At 39.5% G+C, this 19,364-nt stretch overlaps 1 pseudogene; it reads left to right on the top strand.

The window, feature by feature from the left end:
* The window catches only part of LOC144296403 (small ribosomal subunit protein uS2 pseudogene), a 171,801-nt pseudogene that overhangs the window by 4,245 nt on the left and 148,192 nt on the right, over positions 1-19,364 (top strand).

Raw genomic sequence — 19,364 nt, 5'->3', positions numbered from 1 at the left:
CTATCTTCTACATCAAATAAAGGCTTGAGAGAGACGCTGTCTGTCCTCTTCCTTGCTCAGTCCAGAATAGAATGCCTGTCACATGGTAGGTGTATAGTGGATATTCATCAAATAGACAGATGTTGAAGGAATTCATAAAATAGACCGGGTAGGACTAATCAAGATTCAATGGTTTGGTATTGAATATGTTGACTAAAATTGCAATTTTAGGATATTAAAGACAGGTGTACATGTATAGTCAGTTCTTGATTATTCCTACTTTGGTTGTACATGCTTCTAGATCATCCCCTAGCATCTCTCTTGCTGCTCATTTTTTTGCCCATTTTATTTGTTTGCAATCGATAAACATGTCCAGCAGAGACCAGTTAAAGCCAGACAATGTTGTGAAAATCTTCACTCTAGAAAAAAACCTACATCTTGAGACAGTTGGAATGATTGAGTAAATGGGATTTGAGGTGGTCTGTATCTGGTTCTCCATCTGTTTTCCATGGTCCTTACAGCCATGTAAAATTGAAGTGAGAGGCAACACTTACTTTCTTAGAATCTTCCATGAATTGAGAGCACTGGCAATCTGTCTAGTGCCACAGTAATTGAAATTAATTGGATTTTAGAGATAATAACATTTATGCTAATGTGGTTATTGAGAGGAGACAATAGTCCCAGAGATAAGTAGCTAGGAGAGGTGGGGCAAGAGAATTTGCAATCCCAGCAGGAGAGATTGAGAGTCTTGCGGGGAGCTTCTGGGGTGGGTGGAGGTAGAGATGAGGGACAAGAAGTTGTTGAGAACTGGAAGGTTTTAGAGAAGCAAGAGAGAAGAACAAGGGGGAGGGAGAAGTAGAAAAACTTTTATTTTTTTTTAAGATTTTATTTATTTATTCATGAGAGACACACACACAGAGAGAGAGAGGCAGAGACACAGGCAAAGGGAGAAGCAAGCTCCATGCAGGGATCCGGATGTGGGACTCCATCCCGGGACTCCAGGATCACGCCCTGGACTGAAGGTGGCGCTAAACCGTTGAGCCACCGGGGCTGCGGGAAAACCCTTTTTGAATAATGATAATATGAATAGTGTCAGCAGTCCCTTACTAAGTGCTTTTTATGTGTGAAGCATTATGTGTTTTAAATTTGTCATTTTACCTCACAACAAACTCATGAGGTGGGTACTATATTTGTTTTTCTTATTAAAAATAATAGAGAGGGGCACCTAGGTGGCTCAGTCAGTTAAATGTTTGAGTCTCGATTTTTGCTGAGGTTATGATCTTAGGGTTACAAGCTCTGAGTCAGGCTCCACACTGGGCATGGAGTCTGCTTAAGACTCTCTCCCTCTATGCACCACCCTCTTCCCCACCCGAGAGAGAGAGAGAGAGAGAGAGAGAGAGAGAGAGAAAACTGAGCTTTAGAGGGGTTTAACTAACTTGTCCCACATTACTTGGACAATACATATGCAAAGTAAGTATTCTTCTCTGCTCTATTACACCTCCCATTTGCCCAAAGTGAAAGAGCAAAGATAAACGGGAGAGGTGAAATTCTGGAACAACCCTGAAGAGAAATTGACAAAGGCCTGATTTTGACAGGAGCCTGAAAGAAGGACCTAGGACCCAAGAGAATAAAGATCTGATTCCAGGTAGTAAACCCCTTCCAAGAAAGAACCCCCCCTCTTTATAGGTTTGTACTTGGCCCTTGTGTCACCAGCAGCCTGCCTGTGGGGCTGTCCATGAACACTACAGTGAGGAGGTTCACAAACAGTGATAGACTACATGGGTATGTGGCCCACTGATATTGCTAATGAAGGTGGACTGGAAGTGAGTGTGAAAACAACCACCCCATCCAGGTCTATATCCCAATAGCAAGAGAAACTGACCTCTACAAACCTAATCTATGCCTAGTTTTCACACTGTGATCACATGTTTATGAAGTTTTACTAACTGTATTGAGCTGAAAGGGGCACAGAGGAGAGACAGAGAGATGTCCTAGAGAGGAGGTGGGCTTAGAAGAGAAACCTCAGATCACATGAGTGGTAGCAATGAGAGCCAGAGGGAAACCTTGCTGTGAGTCCTCTGCCTGGAATATAAACTATTCTGTCAAGAGTCCTTGAAAGTAAGGTCACCAAAATTATCAGGTACATGTGGGCCTTCCGAGTGATGTTGACATTGCTGTGTGTATAGCACTGTGAATGGAGAAATTTTGGAGGTAGAGCTGGACTCAAATCCAAGCTTGAACATACATTAGTTGAATGACCTTTGGTAAGTCAACTTGCCTCTCTAAACTCTAGGATTCTCAAGGGCCAAGTAGGAATATTAATACCTGCCTTTCAAAGTTCTCTTGGAGTTTCCAAATAATGACTCAAACTCCTGGCCCATCACAGACACTCCATAAACAGTGGAATTTTTATGGATGTGCTTATCCTTTGACCAGGTGGGATAGCAGAGACCAGAACATTTAGGATTTCTCTTTATGATTTTCAGTATTCCTCTCCCTATTATTAAATAAGTCCCCTGAAATCTGAATGTTGACCTCCTGACCCTATTTCACTCAGATTTAAGTCAACACTGAACTTTGTATTTCCCAAATGGAAAGCTATATTATTAATAATACATTTGGTCATGCATTTCCTTTCATTTTTGCACCTTTTTTAATTACTCATGCCTGAAAAGTTCTAAAATGTACCTTTAATCTCCTTGTCATACATCAAACTGCCATTTACAGCTTTCTCTTTATAACATAAGGATTTTTATTCAATATAATTTTGTGCTATGGCAATATGCAAATATATATACAATAACATATATATTGTATATATTTGCATATACATGCAAAATATATTTGCATAGTTACTATCTAGGTGAATATATATAACATATATATTTGCATATTGCATATGTATTACATATATATTTTTTTTGCATAGTTACTATCTAGGTGAAATCATGGAATCCTTGCATATTTGAGAGAAATCAGAAAATTAAAATGGTTGTAAGGTTAACAAACACTCCACCTATTAGATCTGGTCTTAAATGGAATAATGCTTAAAATGATTCTAAAGTCATAGTATGTATAAATTTCATGAAGTGTTCTTGGCTTGCCTTCCAAGTCATTAGGAAAGTCATTTACCTCCTTACTAATCAGTCTCCGAAATCTGGAAATACTAGCACAACTCCTCTCCGTCCAAATACCATGCCTTGTTCTCCTGTTTCTCTTGGTCTTTGTCTCTAGAAAACCTTACACAGGCTTATACATCTCATCTGACCTTCATAAGGCATAAACACAGCACCATAATGACAGTCAATTAAATCTAAAGGCTGTCTGTCCTGACATTGTGGTGCCCTGAAAACAGTGAAGACCGCTAGCCACTTAGAAGCAATGAAAAGCATCAAACTGGGTAGAAATTGCAGTGCTGCTCTTAAGTTCAATTTTCCTTGTAGCTCAATTTCCTAGCTTTGCACTTTCCTAGGTAAATCACATTAATAGAGGAGAAGGGGGGCATGGGGAGATTGGTGGTAGATAGCTAGACGGTCCTTTGGAGCGAAAGTATCTCATCCTGAGTCATGAGGGAATAGGTAACCAGTACTCTTGACAAGCAGGTATTCAGCGGTATGAGAAGTCATTTAAATAGGAAGCGGGAGCAGAGGTCTTCTGCTGGCAGGGAGTATCTTCATTATTGCTGTCATGGTGCCTGTTAACTATCCCCCATCTATCATTTGTTCAATACCTCAGTGAAATTAGCCAACTGCATATTACAGCAGAGCTCTGATGTGCCAATCTCCCCTGAAAGCATTAACTGTCTTCGGTTACGCATTCTTCTTACCCTCCACCCCTTTTTACTGCCCATTAATGATCTTTCATTTGCATCATGGAACAATGAAGTCCTTTGGCCAATTATGTGAAATTACAGGTGCTCTGTAGGTGCCCTCTGTCACTCGTTTACTTTCTTTGTTGAAGTAGTGGGTTGGAGTGGATTTATATTTCAAACATTACTTGACTTCTGCTTGTTTCTGGATGGAAGCAGTACAATTTTAGCTGGCACAATAAGCGTCTTCCTTTGGCTTAATAAAGTGGCTCGTGCCCAACCTGGATGAAACTATAAAGTCAGTCTTGACAGATCTCTTTAAGGGATCCTTCCAGCTCATAAACCATGAGGGGAACAGGACATCTCAGAGCATAACAAACTTGCCCTTTTTATCCCAAGAGACTTTGCTGTAACATGTTTTGAGATTACTTTTGGCATGCCTCCTCTGGGACGTTTCTATTACCATAGAACTATTATTCTAATTTCTTTGATTCAGAAAAAAAAATTATCTTGTACTTTTGACCAAACTGAATGTATAGTAATCTTCTAGAAACAGGAATATAAGAGTAAGAGAAACCAACATTTACGGAACATCTATTATCACCCAGGTGCAATGCTATTTGCATTTATGTTAAATCTAAATCTCTCCCTGCAACGTATAGTCCAGATTGAAACTGCAAAGACCATTACTTTTCTTTTGCACAAGGAGGCAGTATTGAGCAGACCAAGAAAAATGCACTCAGGTCTTAGCTCAGCTGCCACTTATTAGCTGAGTCACCATTGGAAATCCATTTATCCTCTCTGTGCTCCAAATTTATCATTTGTGTAATAAGAAGAGGGATACTGTTCAGGACTAGGATTGCTATGAGATTAGGTTAGACATCAAAGCAGACTTGGGGGCAGGGAAGTTATTTGATGACTGTTAATTTTTTTTTTCTTATGCTACTCAGGGAAAAATCTCCAAAGACAGAATATACTCATGTGAAAAAAGAAAATATAAAATCATTCCATTTCACAACTCATTTATTGATATTATATATGTTTAAATAGTGTTATGTAGCACTTAGCAGAGAAGCTTATCATTATGACAATACATAGGTAGTGCAAACACTAAAAGCAAGAACAGTTAGATGAGGGAGGAATCAATACTGAAGTCATAAGGAATGACAATCACCTTCTAAGATAAGTTTTATTTTAAAAAATCTCAATTTTTAAAGTAGGTAATGTATTCACAAGACTCAAACACCAAAAAGCTTAAAAGTTCACAAGAGGAAGTTTCTCCTACATCCTTAACTTTAGCTTCCCAGAGACAACCAGTGTTTATCAGCTTCTTATCTTTGCAGAAATATATTTCGAGTCTATAAGCAAATATATATAAATAATCTTTCTTACCATTTGCTGCATTCTTTCTGGATAGTTATTTATATTGTCATTTCACTTGAAATATATTTTAGAGATTATTATATATCAGTATATACAGACCCTTCTTTTTATTTTTATACCAGTATAATATTCTACTATAAGCAGTGCTAAATCTCCATTGAAGGATATTCATTTCCAATCCTTTTTCCACCAACAAAAATGCTGTAACAAATAATCATATGCATGTATCATTTCCCATGTGTGTGGAAATATCTATAAGATAAATTTCTAAAAAGAGGTTATTGGGTCAATTATTGTGTGCATTTATAAAGTTGATAGATATTGCCAAATTACTCTCTGCAGAGATTGTAATTTAGCCCCCACCCCTGACATCTTATGAGAGTACGTATTTCCCTACAGTTTTCTATCCTAATATTTTTCAAAACTTCCAGATTTTTACCAATCTGATAGATGGAAATGGTATCTTAGTGTAACTTAAACATGTATCTCTTATATTAGGAGGGAGGTTGAACATTCATTCCCATACTGAAGAGTTGTTGTTTTTTTCCTGGAAAATATATTTTGTGAACTTTATCTTCTTTTCTATTGCATTGTATATATCTTTTATATGTGCTTCAATTATATTTCTAAGTATGTTGCTTGCTTTTTAACTTTGTATATTGTGTTCCTTCCTCGTGCAGATGTTTTTGTTCTTATATGATTAAGAACAAAATACTGGTTTAAATATTTCAAACATTTTTATAAATTCCTTGAATTGATTTAGAATTTTTATTCCAGTAAGACTTAGTTCCATAATTCTCTTCCACATCTCTCTCAACTGTATATGGAAGAAGTCCCCAAATGATTTTTCTACTGTTTCCTGACTATTACAGAGACAGAGGTAAGGGCCATTTACTCCTTTCCATGCATTTTGCCTAATACTGGGAGCTTAATAAATATTAAATGGATGAATGGAAGAGTGGATAAAAGGGTAAAGGAAATGCTGAGTTGCTAAATTCAGGACCTGATGATGATATGTGTGTTCACAAAGCACAGACTAGACGTTTTTGGATTCAGTGTATTTATGCATTGGTCAGTGAGTTAACGATGCAGTATGCATCATTCATTTTGTGAGTGGTCATTAAATGTTAACAGTTACTGTACAACAGGTGGAGTAAAGGGAGACAAAGAAAAGGAAGAAGGGGATAACATTTGGCATACAAACAACAAAAAGGCTTCAGAACCTTGGATAGCATCAGGGTATAGGCAGCCCTAGGACAAATCACAAATAAAAGATTAGCTTCAGGGCATAGTCTTTCCCCTTTTAGCCTGGAGTATAGTGCCATTTTTCTTCTGTAGAACTGAGTGCTGGGTTTTCAGGCTCCTTCCCCTCTATAATTGTGGATCCTGACTTGTTCTTTGCAGATAGCTGTCCTTTTGCTCCAGATCAATTTCCAAGGCTAATTATTTTCTGCAAAACATGCTTTGTCTCATACTGAACACACAGGTCCTGTATTTGGCTACTTGACTCTGCGAAGTGATATGATAAATCATGCTAAGGTGGTAATGACTGCTACTAATTTATATATGTTATTCCTTAAGCCCAAAGAATAAATCTCTTATATAAAGGCTTTATATGATCAGAAAGTTGACAGTGGATTAATTTTGAGACTGAGAAATTTGTTTCCCAAATTCCCAGGATATCTTGTCCCAGTAAATAGCATTCTAACTTGCGGTAGCTGTTACAGATAGATGAACTACACAGGACCTTTAAACTAAAGAGAAAACGAACGAAGCCCCACTGTAATAATGCGCCTTTATTATTTTAGCGTCACGAGGAATTTGGGAATGGGGAAAGCATGCCAGGAGTCAAGACTATTAAATTCCTGTAAAGATCTTTCTGATATCCTTAATGGTATCCCTACAGCTTATGCTATCAATTATTCTCAAAGGCCAGCAGTAAATAGCTCATAAAGCATACTAATTCTATGATTTATATAACTGAATCTCTTTTCAGGACTCTTGACCATATGTATACTTTTACTTTTCTGTTCCTGTCACACAGGCTAGGAAGTAGGATTTAATTTTGCCTTGACAACGTAACTCAGAGCATTTCAAGATCATCCCCAATAGTCAAGACAGATATGTGTATTTAAGTTGTTAAATGCTCATCCTTGTAGAAGCCATTGCCTCAACCTTGCATGACAGTATGCTGTTTACTCCTGCTCAATGAATGTCACCAGTGGGAGGGGATGTCTAAGGTCTTTACCAGAAAGTGAAAAGAACTTCCCAGAAAGAGCATCTATCTTGATGCTGACAAATAAGTACCCATGCATTTGTATTTTTTTCTTAGATAATCCTAACAGAGGGAATCAGAAGTGGGAGAATGTCAGGGTACCACATACAGACTGTCAGAAATGCTAAGGCAAAGATTTTCATGGAGCTTTAATACTTTGAATGACTTAACTGTTGAAAGGAAGATTGATGATTATAGAATATTAAGAAGAAAAGTAAGGGGTAGGAATGGATCCTGAGTGTGGATAGGAAAAACTAGCATCTATTGAACGCCTGCTATATGCCATGCTCTGTGCTGTTTTTTCCACGTACATTAGCATAAATAATTATCACAGTTTTATGATTTAAGCACTTTTTATTTATCATAGTTGAGGAAATTGAGGTTCTGACAGATTAAGTAATTTTCTTTAAGTCTTGGTATTAATACACAGCAGAATAAATTAGTCTCATTTCAAAACTCATCTCACTATTCTATTAGACACTCCTATTTTAAAGGTGAGCTAACTTAGACCCAGGAAAATTAAGTGTCTTTCTCTCATTTCTGAGTCCAGAGCAGCAGGAAGCCAAAGGGAAGAAGGTGATCCTTTCATCTTCTTCCTCTATCCTTCATATTTTTAATGTTATGTTTTGATCACCACAGAGATTTTACTGTTAACATAGTTTGAGTCCCCTTTATGAAAGATTTATTTAAGTGATGTGCATTTAATGAGTTGATAAAAATTGTTGCAATTTGGAGCTCAGATGGTTGTAAAAGATAGGGAGGGTACAGTTCTTCCAATAACTCATTATTCACAAATCAATATTCAGGTGGCTTGACTGGGACCCATATATGCATGGATGTGTTCCTGTGTGCCTGTGTGGGTGCATGTGTCTGTAAATGTCCAGAAACCAAACATAAGTGATATTTTTTGTCTGTCAATTGATTCCTGCCATCTAGAGCACTCTGCACATCCTTCTAGCTTAAGGAAGTTAGTGGTCCATACATCATGCACTAAACCCCCTAATGAGGTTCTCTCTATGGGAAATGGTAACAGTAACTCTATCAAAAATATACTAGGGTTATGGCCTCATCATTACTGTCATAACATCTTCTAAGTCAAGTCATGCTCTTTGCACTCGCCGTCTAAAGCTGGTATTTGGAGATAAGGTTTTGCTATATGTCATCAAGCCAGGGACTCCTAATTCAGAAAGGGAATTGTGCTTTCCAGCATGACCAGCATAAGAGTAGCAGGAAAATGTAGAGCCAAACCAGAGCCCAGATTTTTCATGAGCTCCAGAGGGTGTGGTCTCTGTGGTCTAGCCATGCCTGGATTAGAGTTGCCCAAAGGAAAAGAAAGGCTTCATGGATAGAAATATTTCTCAGTAAAATCCACAGCAATGATTCAGAATGGTGTAGAAGAAGTGGTTTTGAGTACAATAGGTAGGAAACAGAATTTACAATCCTGGCTTTGGCTAGGCCAGTGATGCACCATGTTGACCTTAGGCAAATGACGTAAATTGCTTCAAAATATTAATGTCCCTTATATGTCCGTAAGATATTCTAATTATCTGCATGTTGGCCATGTCTATGTCTTCCTCTGTGAGATTTCTCTTCATGTCTTTTGCCCATTTCATGATTGGATTGTCTGTTTCTTTGGTATTGAGTTTAATAAGTTCTTTATAGATCTTGGAAACTAGCCCTTTATCTGATATGTCATTTGCAAATATCTTCTCCCATTCTGTAGGTTGTCTTTTAGTTTTGTTGACTGTATCCTTTGCTGTGCAAAAGCTTCCTATCTTGATGAAGTCCCAATAGTTCATTTTTGCTTTTGTTTCTTTTGCCTTCGTGGATGAATCTTGCAAGAAGTTACTGTGGCCGAGTTCAAAAAGGGTGTTGCCTGTGTGCTTCTCTAGGATTTTGATGGAATCTTGTCTCACATTTAGATCTTTCATCCATTTTGAGTTTATCTTGTGTATGGTGAAAGAGAGTGGTCTAGTTTCATTCTTCTGCATGTGGATGTCCAATTTTCCCAGCACCATTTATTGAAGAGACTGTCTTTCTTCCAATGGATAGTCTTTCCTCCTTTATCGAATATTAGTTCACCATAAAGTTCAGGGTCCACTTCTGGGTTCTCTATTCTGTTCCATTGATCTATGGGTCTGTTTTTGTGCCAGAACCACACTGTCTTGATGACCACAGCTTTGTAGTACAACCTGAAATCTGGCATTGTGATGCCCCCAGATATGGTTTTCTTTTTTAAAATTCCCCTGGCTATTTGGGGTCTTTTCTGATTCCACACAAATCTTAAAATAATTTGTTCTAACTCTCTGAAGAAAGTCCATGGTATTTTGATAGGGATTGCATTAAACGTGTATATTGCCCTGGGTAACATTGACATTTTCACAATATTAATTCTGCCAATCCATGAGCATGGAATATTTTTCCATCTCTTTGTGTCTTCCTCAATTTCTTTCAGAAGTGTTCTATAATTTTTGCCATCAGGGAAATACAAATCAAAACCACAATGAGATACCACCTCACACCAGTGAGAATGGGGAAAATTAACAAGGCAGGAAACCACAAATGTTGGAGAGGATGCGGAGAAAAGGGAACCCTCTTACACTGTTGGTGGGAATATGAACTGGTGCAGCCACTCTGGAAAACTGTGTGGAGGTTTCTCAAAGAGTTAAAAATAGACCTGCCCTACGACCCAGCAATTGCACTGTTGGGGATTTACCCCAAAGATACAGATGCAATGAAACGCAGGGACACCTGTACCCAGATGTTTCTAGCAGCAATGGCCACAATAGCCAAACTGTGGAAGGAGTCTCGGTGTCCATCGAAAGATGAGTGGATAAAGAAGCTGTGGTCTATGTATACAATGGAATATTACTCAGCTATTAGAAATGACAAATACCCACCATTTGCTTCAACGTGGATGGAACTGGAGGGTATTATGCTGAGTGAAGTAAGTCAATCGGAGAAGGACAAACATTATATGTTCTCATTCATTTGGGGAATATAAATAATAGTGAAAGTGAATATAAGGGAAGCGAGAAGAAATGTGTGGAAATATCAGAAAGGGAGACAGAACGTAAAGACTGCTAACTCTGGGAAACGAACTAGGGGTGGTAGAAGGGGAGGAGGGCGGGGGGTGGGAGTGAATGGGTGACGGGCACTGGGGGTTATTCTGTATGTTAGTAAATTGAACACCAATAAAAATAAATTAAAAAAAGATATTCTAATTATCAAGACTAGTGCTGCACTTCCCTCTTTTACCAGCAAAGTCTTGTTGATTCTTTGATCCTTGTAACTCTCCTACTGCAATCATCAGAGTTATGAGATGACCCCCAAGATTCTTGCCCTTAAAACATCAGCCCTAAGTGATCCTCTCTCCTTGAGAATGCTTAGGAACTGTGATTATGATGAGATAGTCATTACTGTGATTATTAGCTTATATAACACTCCATCTTAACAAACCTGGATGGAGAGTCTCCTGCTGGCCTCAAAGATGCAATCTCCATGAGTTTCACAGTTGCAAGGAAATGAATTTTGCCAACAACCAAGTGAGCCTGGAAGAAAACTTTGAGTCTCAGATGAGACCCCAGTCCCAGCTGATACCTTGATCTCAGCCTTGTGGTAGCCTGACCAGAGACCCCAGCTAAGTTCTGTCTAGACTTCTGATTTATAGAACTATAAGATAATAAATAGGTATTGTATTAAGATGCTACGTTTGTGGTCATCTGTTGTACAGTGATAGGAGCATAACACACCCATTCAGTCCTTTTTTTTTTTTCATTTCCAGTGCTACCAAATAAATTCCAAGTGTCTTCTTTCATCTAGACTTTTCCATGGTCTTCCCAGAGCTGATCTTTCTTCTTTTCTCTACCTCATCTCCTAATAACCTATTTCAGATCAAGACACATGACTACTATACATAGTATATCCTTGATTATTCAGTTAAGTGAATACTTTTTCTTATTTTCACATTTCTGAAATAAGGTTGTGTCCCATGATGGATGTATATGTTTATTGTAGTGCTGGTTTTCTTTCCCATAAGCTCTTATTAAATTGATGGTGTACCTTACCAATTGATAGTGTCTAAGAATTGAGAAAGTCTGGTATTTCAGTCTTAAAATTGACTGAGTAGCACTAAATAACTTCTAGTGAGAGCCATTGGATGCCTTTAATGAGGAGAAAAATAGATTTTCTTCTCATGAACCTCTTTAATAGCATCAGTCATGAAATAAAAAGATGCCCAAAATTTGCTCAGGAATAAGCCACCACAGGCAACCATGGGATTTGGCATAATTGCATTTATTTTTCTCATTGCTCCAGGTTGGTGGCACTCAAGATTCTTCTTTGACACCAATAACCTGCATCCCTAGTACAGACTATGCCCTGATTCCCAAACAATGCCACAGAAGGTGACACATTTCTTGGGATTTGTACATTTATCCTGTCTCTGACCAGCAGACAACTTGATCCCTCTTCCCAGGGATTTCAAGGTATCCCAGTCATTTGCTCACTTAAGCCTCGATTTGGCTTATCTTAGATATAAGAGAAAGAGCTGTGACATGGGGGCTGGAAGGCTCAGATATCATTTATTGACCTTGGGACATTCCCTCTGTGATCTGTTTTCTCATCTGCAGGATGAAGTATTCTCTAAGGTTCTTTGTTTTAAGCCCAGTCTGCTCTTTCACCTCCTCATTTCAAATCTCCCCCAAAGCTGTAGCAGGAAGTGGATACTGCAATAGAGTCGGTCCATGCTATCAAAGGCTTAGCATTCCTTGGCATCCTAGTAGTAGGGTAGGGACACTCCTGGGCCCCTTAAGTATCCTGTTGGTCTTAGCTAGCAGGTGACAGAGCCATAACCCAGATTTTCAACAGCACGTTTTTTTCTTTTTTTTTTCTGCATATCCAGACTAACTGACATCCTTCTGTCTCCAAGTTCATTCCTGCAGATGTTTCCAATCCTCATCACTTTATCATAATTGTTATGATAAGCATTTCTGCCAAAATGGTAGTAAAAACTCAATTTTCCTGAGCAAAATTAACAACAAAAAGTGTTCACGGCTCGTGCAACCTGGTTATTAAGCTGTAGCAGGAATTGACTGCAGCTGTGAAATAAGATATAATTAAAATCTGGGGCCCTTCACCACGTATCTGGTTTGTGCATTTGCAATGTTGTAGATACACGAATTACTGGGGCTGACCAGCCCAAGCTGTCAATTGGGAACCTGTCCAGTGGAATTATATCCATCTGAATGTCAGAGAGAGAGAGAGAGAGAGAGAGAGAGATCTGAGCACATACCTCCAGGAAAGTAGAACAATAACTTGGGTAAATATGTGAGGCAGAGAGATGGAGGGGAAAGACCCTTATTATAAACTCTAGTTTAGATCTGCCATCAGATGTGTGATCTTGAATGAGTCATTTATCTCTTGAATTCTTAGAATCCTCTGATAATATAGGGAGAGGGTAGTATATTATTCATAACATGCTTGGCTCTAACATTACTGGTTGCTATTCTACTTGCTCGGTATAGAAAGGACATGAATAACATGGACCCTAAAATTTAAAAAAACATCACAAATTCATTAGAGAAAGACAAGACTGATGAGGAAACCAGAAATACTAATGGATTTATTTACTTTGGTTGGTCTCTTGTTTTTCAATTGATATGGACATTACCATCTCATTAAGTGTTTTTTTCTAACTGATCATGTTTTTATTCAAAATTCTTATCTTCTGGAGCCCTCGGCTGGGGTATTAATTATAGTGTTGTTGTTGTTGTTGTCGTTGTTACAAAAGTTGAAGGATTTGTGTGTGTGTGTGTGTGTGTGTGTGTGTGACTGACCTTTGTTTGGCCCCTTGACCCTATATGCATTTCTAGACATAGTTGTATCTTCTTATCATTTACATTCATTTCAAATAAAAGGTATATATGTGTGTTAAGTATTTTATGGGTCTCAGGGCCTCAACAGACATTCATAGTTTTAACTTCACTTATATACTATTGGAACAAGCTGGTGCTAAGTGAGAATGTTTTTTAGAGTCTGGCGAGTTTACCTTTAATCACTCTGAGACCAAGGACAGTAAGTCACATATGTGACTTTACTTTGGAGCTATGGTGTGGGGTAGAAAAGCAGTGGTCAGCAGGGTGTCTGGAACCCATTCACTTGCCATCTTTGTTAAACCTGTTGGAGGAAGCTATCCTTCACAACTGAATTCTGGGTTGAGAATTAGTTTAGCTCCTAAAATACCAGAAAAGGCCCATCTTCCAACTCTCCCTGCCTGTGTCTTCTCCACAGGAACCATGTTAAGAATCCTCCAATACCCTGTGCTGTTATGATTTGCTTCAATGCTAGACAAGATGTGGGGAGTGGAGTGGGTTACTTGTTCTCCCTGGACCTTTGTTTCCATAACTGACGACTCAGAATGGACTAGATAATCTCCAAGTTTTCTTCCCATCCTGAGCTGTCATGCTTCTTAGACAGATGTATATGGCTGTGGCCAGAGTCTAACAGAATTGTAATAAAGATTCTTAGACCAGATTTCTCCTCATAAGCATTTGATTCAGGTTTTCATAGATCAAAGTTAACTCCTGCCCTAACCTCTCAAGATAAAGGCAGGTAAATCTGAAAAGAGAGAATTAAGGGAAAGTGTGAAAGACCCCTAATATATCTAACACCAAGGGCCTGGCCCTGTGCTGGGTACTGCCCCAACATTATCTCATCTGGTGGCACATAGTACATAGGTGTACAGGCTCTGGGTTTCAGCTGCCTGGCTTCAAACTCTAGCTCCAATACTAATTATCCATACGACATTGGGGAAGTCATTTAACAACTTTGCACCCCAGTCTCCTTATATGTAAAATGAGTATAAGAAAACTCTTATTATGGGCTTATTGTCAGAAGTTAAATGTGTTTGTACATGCAAAAGATGTAGAAAACAAATTGACACATAAAGAACTTGTGCTAAACAAAAGTTAATTATTATTACTAATATTAGATCTTAACCACACCTAGCCAGTTATGACAGAGTTACTCATACCCAAGTTTATCAGGCTTCAAAGCCCATATTCTCTTTTCTGTGCTAAAAGGTTTCAGAGATGAGGGTCTGGAACAATTGTCTTCCCCCTTGATTTTGACTTATGCAGAATCTACATGAATACATAATGAAGAAACCTGAGACTCACTGTTCACTTCCCACATGTAGGCCCTTGTTCCAGAAGGTGGCCATCATCCTAGACTTTAATGCTTTGAGTATGCCACTCAGGAAGTCAGGCTGGAGCAGAGACTGTTCCACTTGGCTTCAAACAGTCCTTTCCTGCTGGCTGGCATAGAAAAGGCAGGCAGCATGCTTCCTCTGGAGTCAGATATTCATCATGGAAATGGGCAACTTAGCCTCTCAGGGGCTGGATTTCTGCATTTAGTAACACAGGTCTGGCCTACCTGACTTGCAGGGTTATGGCAGGGTGGCATAACATCAACCCTTTGATTTCCTGGCACATTGTGCAGGACTTCTCAGCTCACATTCATTTTCTTTCTTCATTCCCCTGTCTTTCTCATATTACCACTTGAGCCCATAATTCTTCCCAACAATCTGAAACTGGGTATCTATGATCTTCTAACCATTGCTGTATTTTTATATATAAAAATAAAAGCTTATCGAGGTTTATAATTGCTCAGGGATTTCCCTCCTTTGAAGCCTCTTTGGGTAACCAGAGTCTCTCTGGTTTCTCTCATACAGTTTCTGATGTTAACATTTTAATAACACATTCAGAATGTTTTTGTTTTATGAATTCTAATATAGATGGAAGTTCTTCCCAAGAGATGTTTTTAAAGCAGGTGTTTTTAAGTAAATGACTCCATATCCACCTGCATATTTCTGTGACAAAAGCCATTTTTTTTTCTTCTAGACTTCAAATTGTCCTTTAGTTTTCAGGCAGCTCCGAGGTGGCCACCTGTCTCGTTCAACATTTTTCTGCCTTTCTCAAGGAGCTAACTGCACTCTGAAAGTCCTGTGTGTGTGTGTGTGTGTGTGTGCACATGTGTAGATGTTATAGAATCAGGAAAAGCGTATCCACAGTTTTATGTTGACATCTTCTTTCACAGTGGTTGGAGAAAAAGTGGCTGTAGCATCTATGGAAATAGCTTTGAAAGAGTGTGTTACTAGATAACGATCCATGTGCCTCTTTTGTTGGAATTATCTGCCTCCTTTGGTGGTGAATTTCAGGGATTGCCTGATCCAGGGGAAGTATCTGGTCTTAACTCCTTAAAGTTAAGGAGTTAGGTCAGATGTCTTTGACACGAGGGCTAATGGGCCAGTGTGCAATTGAGGAACCAGAGTGTTTTCTGGTAAGAGGGGAGGGAAAAGAGATAACCAATGATGTGGGAGTGTGATCCTAACAATTTTTAAGACTATTGTGTCTAAGAGACACTCCTTCTGGCAAATGCTAATAGGATTTCTCCAAAATTATGGTCACAAAATCTGGGGCCATACCACTCCACCAGATCTTTTTGGGGTGTTAAGATATGTTTATAGATGAAGCACTGCCATTTAAAAAAGGAAAAATATTTATTGATTTATCTCAGAGAGAGAGAGAGCGAGCACATGTGAGCGAGCATGAGCAGGAAGGGCAGAGGAGAGGGAGAGAGAATCAAGCAGACTTTACACTGAGTGCCAGGCCAGATGCGGGGCTCTATCCCATGGCCCTGAGATCATGACCTGAGCCAAAACCAAGAGTCAAATGCTTAATTTACTTTGCCACCCAAGTGCCCCAGTACTGCCTTTCTTCTACCAACATTTCCCAAAATTATTTCAATAAGGAGTACATTTCTTGCTGCACACATGGTAACATGTTGTAGAATGCAATTTTGTAGGACATCGGTTGTGGAGCACTGATAAGAACAGATGAATCTTCTGGAAAAGATCCTGGAAACAAGGTTCATGGCACTTTGGAGGAGTCTGGAAAGCAATGTACTTTTGGTCTGTGAGATCACAGCTTTTTCACAACAGGTTTGCTGCCAGAACACAGGTATCATGAAAACCATCACTAAACCTAAACCAAAATGGGAAAGGAAATGACTCACATCAACATCGTTGTCATTGGACACGTAGATTCGGGCAAGTTTACCACTACTGGCCATCTGATCTACAAATGCGGTGGGATTGACAAAAGAGTTACTGAAAAATTTGAGAAGGAGGCTGCTGAGATGGAAAAAGGCTCTTTCAAGTATGCCTGGGTCTTGGATAAACCGAAAGCTGAACGTGAATGTGGTATCACCATTGATATCTCCCTGTGGAAATTCGAGACCAGCAAGTATTATGTGACCATCATTGATGCCCCAGGACACAGAGACTTTATCAAAAACATGATTACAGGCACATCTCAGGCTGACTGTGCTGTCCTGATTGCTGCTGCTGGTGTTGGTGAATTTGAAGCAGGTATCTCCAAGAATGGGCAGACCCGTGAGCGTGCCCTTCTGGCTTACACACTGGGTGTAAAACAACTAATTGTTGGTGTTAACAAAATGGATACCACTGAACCACCCTACAGCCAGAAGAGGTATGAGGAAATCGTTAGGGAAGTCAACACCTACATTAAGAAAATTGGCTACAACCCCGACACAGTAGCATTTGTGCCAATTTCTGGTTGGAATGGTGACAACATGCTGGAGCCAAGTGCTAACATACCTTGGTTCAAAGGATGAAAAGTCACCCATAAAGATGGGAATGCCAGCGGAACCACACTGCTTGAAGCCCTGGATTGCATTCTGTCACCAACTTGTCCAACTATAAGCCCTTGTGTCAGCCTCTCCGGGACGTCTACAAAATTGGTGGTATTGGTACTGTACCAGTGGGTCGAGTGGAGACTGGTGTTCTTAAGCCTGGCATGGTGGTCACCTTTGCTCCGGTCAGTGTTACAACTGAAATCAAGTCTGTTGAAATGCATCATGAAGCTTCAATGAGGCTCTTCCTGGGGACAATGTGGGCTTCAATGTCAAGAATGTATCTGTCAAAGATGTTCGTCGTGGCAACGTGGCTGGTGACAGCAAAAATGACCCACCAATGGAAGCAGCTGGCTTCATGGCTCAGGTGATTATCCCGAACCATCCAGGCCAAATCAGTGCTGGATATGCACCTGTGCTGGATTGTCACACAGTCACATTGCCTGCAAGTTTGCTGAGCTGAAGGAGAAGATAGATCGTCATTCTGGAAAAAAGCTGAAAGATGGTCCCAAGTTCTTGAAATCTGGGAATGCTAATATTGTTGATATGGTTCCTGGCAAACCTATGTGTTTTGGGAACTTCTCTGACTATCCTCCTCTGGGCCGTTTTGCTGTTCGTGACATGAGACAGACGGTTGCTGTGGGTGTCATCAAAGCAGTGGACAAGAAGGCAGCTGGAGCTGGCAAAGTCACCAAGTCTGCCCAGAAAGCTCAGAAGGCTAAATGAGTATTATCCCCAATACCTGCCACCCCAGTCTTAATCAGCGGTGAAAGAATGGTCTCAGAGCTGTTTGTGTCAATTGACCATTTAAGTTTAATAGTAAAAGATTGGGTAATGATAACAATGCATCGTAAAACCTTCAGAAGGAAAGAAGAATGTTTTGTGGACCATTTTTTTTGGTGCATGTGTGGCAGTTTTAAGTTATTAGTTTTTAAAATCAGTACTCTTTAATGGAAACAACTTGACCAAAAATCTGTCACAGAATTTTGAGACCTATTAAAACAAATGTTTAATGGTCTGTGAGATCATAGAGCCCCAAAGAATAGAATATTAGGTTTAAGAAAGACCCCCAAACCGTCAGCCTAACTGTCCCAGCTTGCTTGGTGTAAGGGGAAGGAGCTTTGCTCAATGGTGATGACCAAATCACCAGTCTCCTGCCCCTAGCATATGGTGCTGCAAGATGCCATCCTAACTGCTATAGTCCAGAAATGTGGGACAGGGAAAGGGAGAGAGATTAAAAATGCATAAGGAAAGCTGCAGAACAGACAAAAGAATAATTTTTGGATACTGATTCTTAGACTGGATTTCTGGGGGTGGCTGGGGAATGGCAAAGCAGAGATGCATGCAGAGCATATTTAACAAGCTTCTGGCGAGAGATATAAAAAGTATCAGAGTACAGGAAACTGTGTCTGCCTAGGAAAAGGGCATGGAGAGAAGGGGATGTAGCACCTTGGAGAGCTCTAAACACTCCCTAGAGAACCACTTTTGGAGCTATTTTTCAGAGATTAGGGAAAAGAAAAAGTGGACATACTCCAGTTATAAAGAAAAGACATATGGGATAAACCAGCAGAAGAGGAGGAATAAGGAATTCTTTTTCTGAGATAAAGCCTCTCTGTTTCAGAAGCAATGCTGAAATGTGTAAGTTGACATGTAGTGATGAATACCTTTACTTTTTAGCACTTTACAGCTTACAAAGCACTTTACAGTTTACAGAGCCCTGTGTGGTCTCAAATACCCTCAGGAGCTCAGCGAGGCTCTTACATACTGTGAGATGGGAGAAAAAATGGAATAGAGCTCACTATGCAGAATGAGGGAGGGAAAGAATGATCACTTGGGTTTCACCAGTTTATGAAAATGAATACAGGGACATGAAATAGTAGTTAAACACACAGACTTGGAAAGCAAACTGCCTGGGTTGAAATCCCAGCTCTACCACCTAGTAGTTATGTGATCGTGGGCCAATATTTTAGCCTCTGTGTGCCTCAGTGTCCTTATATGTAAGATGAGGATAATCATAGTACTGACTTCCAGGAGTTTTAAGATGATATATTTTTATATTGTGTAGAAGATACCTGACAGTAAGAGCTAAGTAAATTCTTGGGGGGAAAGTGGAAAAGCTCCTATTAGAAGGTAAATTCCTGGGAGGCCCGGGTGGCTCAGTGGTTTAGCACCACTTTCAGCCCAGGGTGTGATCTGGAGACCCGG

Source organism: Canis aureus, chromosome 24 (genome assembly GCF_053574225.1).
Source record: "Canis aureus isolate CA01 chromosome 24, VMU_Caureus_v.1.0, whole genome shotgun sequence".
Lineage (NCBI taxonomy): Eukaryota > Metazoa > Chordata > Mammalia > Carnivora > Canidae > Canis > Canis aureus.
Note: the sequence above shows the minus strand (reverse complement) of the source record. Positions and strands in the feature narration are given on the sequence as shown.